Genomic DNA, 6,635 nt, shown 5'->3' on the forward strand with positions numbered 1-6,635 from the left:
GAAGTATACAACACCATGTAACTCATCAATGAGTTCATCTATGCGTGGTATGGGATACTTATTTTTTATGGTCTTCTTGTTTAGAGCCCTGCAGTCTATACACATTCTCATTGTACCATCCTTTTTCTTGACAAGTACCACATATGATGCAAATGGACAAGAGCTAGGCCTTATGAATCCCATGTCTAGGAGTTCCTTAATATTTTTTTCAATTTCTTTCTTATAACCTCTTGGATGGCGGTATGGGGTTGTTATAACTAGTTTGGCACCTTGTTCTAACTCTATAACATGCTCAAAACCTCTATCTGGTGGTAATCTTGGAGGCAAGTTATTGAAAGCTACACTATGCTTATCAAGAATATTTTGAATTTCAAAATGGAAATTACCTTGATTCTTTGGAGAGCTTGTTGGATGGATTATGACTCTTGCTGCCCATGCTATTTGTCCTCTTCGAAAAGTCCTCTCCATCCTCTTTGCAGAGACCGCCTTAGGTGCTCCATTTGATAAGCCTCTTAATAAGACTTCTTTCTCATTGGAATGAAATTTAAACTCCATAGTTTGATGGTTCATGTAATGGCCTCCAATAGAGTGCAACCATTGAACACCCAATACAAGATTTGTCTCCCCAATGCCAACAACATAGAAGTCATCACATAACTCATAATCTCCTAAGGTCATCTTGAGTTGTTTCACCACCTGTGTGCAAGGCATAGTGAATCCATCAGCTACAGTAACATTGAATCCCTCAAAATCTTCTGCTTTAAGCCCTCTTTTAATGATAAATCCCTCATCAATAAAATTGTGAGTTGCCCCACTATCAAGAAAAATTGTCAACCTTTGCCCTGCTAGTACCCCTCGAATTCGAAAGGGATGGTATCTTGGGACTCCTGATAATGCCGCTAAAGTGCCATCCTTGCTGTTTTCTTTTTCTTTCTCTTCTTCTTCCTCCTCCTTAGTGTCATGAAATTCCTCATGCTCATCTGAATCAGTTTCTGAAGCAACTTCAATATCGTGCACTTGACCTTTTCCCAAACATCTGTGTCCTAGAACCCATTGTTCCCTACAAGTGAAACAAAGCTTTTTCCTTCGTAATTCACTCCTAGTCTCTTCATCTACCTTCTTTTTTGCCACATTTATCACATCTTTTGGTGGTAGTGTTGGAAAAGTCTTTTTCTGAAAATTCCCCTTATGTTGCCAAAGATTTGGGGGTTTTTGATTAGTGACTAGTTTCATAGGCATGCAAGTTTCAAGTTGCAAGCTTCTTTTGATAGCTTCTTGTAAGGTTGAGGGTGAGAAAGCCTTAACCAAACCCTTAACAGAATCTTCCAAACCATCAAGAAAAAGATAAACAATCCTCTTTTCACTCATATCAGGTACCATAATAGCCACTTTTTGAAACTCTTCTATATACTCATTAACTAATTTGGTTTGCTTCAACTTTGACAATTCTTTAAAATACTCATCATCATCCTTGAGGTCAAATCTATCTATCACTCTTTGACTGAAATCATCAAATGTAGTTACCTGATCATGCCCTTGAGTAGTCATTCCATGATACCACCAATCATAGGCTGCATCTTCCAAGTGTTGACTTGCAAATTGAACAACATCACTCTCCTTCATGGGGTTAAGTGTGAAGAAGGTTTGTAATTTTTGTAGCCATGCTCTAGCTGAAATTTTATTTATTCCATCAAAAGTAGGTGCTGTAAAATTGCTTATTTTATTTTTGGGCTCTCTTCCACTTATGTCATGCTCCCTCTTGTACTCTTTCTTGGGCATCAAAGTGTTCATCATATCCACATGTTCTCTAAAAGGAATCGAACTACGAAAGTCATCATCTAAGCCATTGTAAGTAGCTCTTAATGAAATCAAGTTACCTGTAACCTCTTCCACGGGATTAAGGGCTAGATTTGGTACTAGTGGCTCATCTACAGGAAGGAAACTAGTTTTTTTTTATTTAGAGGGTGTGGGTTTCAGATTTCTTGGCTCCTCTGAAGTGCTCCCTTTCTCATTAGTAGATGCAACTTGCTGCAATTTTTCTGTCAATATTCGTAAAGCCTCTCTAGTTTCTGCCAAACTATCCATTTTTTGCTTCTGAGTATTCTGGATGTCTTGGAAGAATTTCTTTGCCATCTCATCTGGGTTAGCCATAATTTTTCTTTCCTTGGATTTTGTACTTTTACTTTTAACTGGAGGTTTGATCAAAATTTCTTTATTCTTTTCTCACTGTGAATATCTCGTTTCTCTTTCACTTAGTTGCATGCAAACTTCTACAAACCCTCAGGCTGGCAAGATCATAGCTCTGATAACACTGAAATGTCCCTTTTCTGATTTTATATGATATTTAAAGCTTCTCATCAAATTTTAAAATCAAACAACCAATATTTCAAAGATCTACCAATTTCTCAATAAAACCCAAATCGGGTATGCCCAAAATAGTGCCAAAAACTTCACAGCTTCACATATTATTAATAAATCTGAAAGTGGACATTTTTTATAGAAATTTTACCAGTATAATGGCCTAAAAAATGAAATTTCTAGATCTATAGAGCATTTACACAACAGCTCCCAAACGGAGGACAAAAACAATGCTCATTGGGCTCCCAAAAATAACACAAAATAGCCCAGAAACACCACAAAAATACTAATAATATATCACAGAAGTATAATCACAACCAAATACATATATTCAGCTCTATTTTAACATCTAAATGTCTGAAATACAGCAAAAAACCAAACTAATATGAAATACTCAACCGGAAATACCAAACTCTTACAAAAAACACACATGAAAACGTACAAATTTGCACTGTTCATCACAAAGGCAAACTCTGCATGAGCTTGCACATGGAATGGCTTTAAACTCCTATCCTTAGCCTGCTTGGAAACCTGCAAAATCTCATCCTTGGGTCTCCTTGTTCACAGGTTTGGCAGCCTATGAAGAACAACAAAGCAATGAGCAAAAATCAAGTTCTTGAATAAGCCCAAAACGCCTCCAAATCCCTTAAAAGAGGGCATAATCCTAACTCACAACCAAGAGGGGTTAATAAAACATATTTTAATAATAATTTTCATTTATTAGTCCATTGGTTTCCAAAGATTAGCCCCTTTTTTCGAAACTTCACCTTTTTGAGCCTGCCTGCCTTAGCAAAGATTATTATTTTTAATTATTTGAAAAGGGGACATGACACACTTGCACCAGAAAAAGGTGAAAGGGGTACGCCGATAGGTCTTTTTTCCTAAAATCAAAATAAAAAAGGTGTAAAATTAAAGGAAGTACTTAAAATTGGTAGTATACAATTTAGTTGTTATATAGAAAATTGAGTCATATACATATGACTAACCTCTTTAGAGATTCAATAATTATACAACTTTAATATTTAATTTAATTTACAACAACACAATTCAAGAGTTGGTTTGAATTAACAAGCAAACATTGCAAAGAAAATGAGTGTAACTGTAATCATTTTCTTTCATTGAAAAATGAGTTGCAAAAATTGAAATCTAATCATCCAACAAACATACTTTAAATAGTTTAGTTTTGTTGAAAATCAAATTGATTCTAAAAAAACCTCATGTAGAAACTACTTGAGTCCCTGCCTTTTGCAAAAAGAAAAAGATTGACTTTTATTTCTTTAAAGCATAGTGATTGATTGAGAAAGAGAGACAAAGACAACATGACAACTTGTTAGACAATTATTAAAGTCATTTGTGAATATATCAACTTATCCTGGTAATTAGATTAGCAAACATTTCCTATATAATGGAGTTTTCAATGATATGCAATAATGATATGTATTATTTCACATGACATAAAAATGAGTTCTTAAAAGAATTATTCATATTCAAAATAGAAAAATTCATTTAGAAAGGTTGCAACACACATTTTTTGTGTAAATTATTTAGTACAAATATAATTTTTACTCTAGTAAGGAAACATGTTAAAGTTGAATAGTTTGTTTGTTAAAGTTTAATACTGTAGCAAGAACCAAACGTATTTTTTCAATATTTGAATCATCACAACCAACAATTAAAGTAAGATTTGAAATTCTTGGTCCCTATGAATAGATTCAAGTGTCTTGAAGTGCAGGGAAGGGTTGGAACTAAAAAGAACCCCAAATTCCCCAAGTATATGGGTTGTTCATTTAGCATTTGAGACTTGATGCAGACTCAGAAATTTTGGGTGCATTTTTCAAACAACAGTCATCGTCTGATAAGTAGGAGATAATTTCCACATCAAGTCAAATTTAAATATTGCTATCAAGATTTAACTATGTGATTTTGAGTCAAACTCATTGACCCATGTTTCATGAGTAGTGATTCAACATGAATCCATCTCTCATGAGAGTAAATTGAGCACTTAGCATTCGTACTACTCTAGATTGAACGTGCTTAACTATGGAGTTTCCTCCATGGGTCAATGTTGAATCACTGCTCATGAAACATGGGTCAATGAGTTTGACTCAAAATCACAAAGTTAAATCCTGATAGCAATATCTCAACAGTCATCGTCTCTCAATAATTAAAAAATCAAAAGACAAACAAGGGGTCACTAATGGTAGCATACGACCAAGTTTGATCAAGATCATCGCCCTGGGTTTTAAATTACATGGATTGAACATTACCGTTGTCTAGAACATTCCTCAATGTCCAAAGGTTTCTCAATGTTTAGAATTGAGGAAGTTTTCGAAAATTCATTTTTTCTAATTTTATGTGCTAATAAATCTATATTACGCCTACAAAAATTGATACTAGCCAATCCGAAAATAATTATTAATAATTGAAAATTATGTTAAAAATCAAACTAATTTTTAACATTAAAAGTTGACTAATTCTAAGAATTAAAATTAATCATACCTAAAAAGTGGGAACATTAGTTCTCGAGTGGGACTAACATTTAGTATATATATTTAGCTTAACTTACTAAGTAACCACCAAAAAAAAAAATCATCACATGAACATTAAATGAACTTTCTAACTCAATATCAATAGCTTGTTGCAATAAATTAAGTGTCAATTTAAATTTTATTGAAATACAATAAAAAATTATGAAACATTTAAAATAGTTATCAAAACTTGGACATTTACATTCTTACTCAAGACCATTTCTCTCACTGTCAACACTAGTGAGCTACCAAAAACAACGATAAGAACAAACTCGTTAAGATTCTTTGCTGGGTATTTTCTATAAACTAATGACCAAATTTCATATTCAAACACAAACAATATACCATGTTTGCAAGACTTACCTTGATAAAAGAGCTTCTCAATTGTCGCTCTACGATTTTTCTATGGAGAGCACTGTCATGAAAGTTCACATTTTGATTAGGTATTGATTTTTCCCCCTTTCAAAAACCAGACCAAACCAAGAGATATTGATTCTTATAAAAAACCCTTATTTATTTTCAACCTTCATATATATTCATTCCTTCTTCATCAACCCTACATATATTCATTTGAAACCCCATAAAATTTCAAACACTTTTTACAACCCAACTGAAATATTCCGTGTCCACCATTGTCATATCTTCCCCTGCTAAGTCAAAAGAATTCCCCAAAACCCACGATTTAGCCTTCACCAACAGAGCAGTATGTGCACATGGTAAATAAGTCTGTTATAATCATCAAGACATGGCATTTGGCCACTATGGAACTTACTAGAGGCAACTCGAAAAGCTTTGTACGATGAAGCTTCTCATAGCTAAAAGAAACAAGTCTTTCAGGTTTGTGAGAGAGGAAGAAATGTTTGCTACGGTGGCCTCTGTCTGGTGACCGTATCCATCTCTCTATCGTATACTATTATAAACATTTTTTACTAAATTATATACTAATATGTCTTCTATTTGGCGATTGTCTCCATTGCCCCATTGTAATTTCTCTTGTAATTTTTGCTATATTGGTAGTTCCCTACGTAATTAAAGAATTTTGTTATTGTGTTTGTAACATTAATGATTTACTTTTAAGTTACATGTGCAAATGTAGGTAGGATTTAAGATCTCTACTGCAAATAAACTCGATATTATTGTAGAATTTGTCATGGTTTTGAGCTTACGCTGCTGCTGCTGCTCTTCATACCAGAGTCAATGGCAAGGCATGGCTATGGCAGTGGTTATGTGGCCATGGCCGGGGCATGGTCATGGCAGTGTCCGCTCTGATAATGACTAATCCTTTTATATTCAAGAAATCACATTCTTTTACAATTTCATTCACTGATTAAATCCTTCAACAACATTATTATGCCATCGAAAGCAGTTGCTTTGAGAGATCCCTTTTGGTCAGATTCAACGTCAGGGACATGCTTTGGTGAGTCGATTATTACACCTTCTAAAGTAGTTGTTATGGGAGGCTCCTGTTGGTCGGATTCAACTTGAGGGACATGTAAAGCATGTCGTTTGGGTACACTGTTTGTCGATCAGATGCAACCGGATCAGCAGATATGGTGATTTTGAGACCATCAAAGTCACTTCATAGGCTATACTTGGGTGGCACGTTAGAAGGGGCTTCCATTACATAGTACAAATAAAAATAGAGGGGAAAGCTTTTATCAAAAAATGGCTTGGAATTTGAAATGCTTGACAAGCTTAATTGAGGCAAACTGAAACCATAAAACTAAGATAAATCCGTCTTCCTGTAGG

This window comes from Cupressus sempervirens, chromosome 10 (assembly GCF_028749045.1).
Source record: "Cupressus sempervirens isolate cs-2001-9-10 chromosome 10, ASM2874904v1, whole genome shotgun sequence".
Classification (NCBI taxonomy): Eukaryota; Viridiplantae; Streptophyta; class Pinopsida; order Cupressales; family Cupressaceae; genus Cupressus; species Cupressus sempervirens.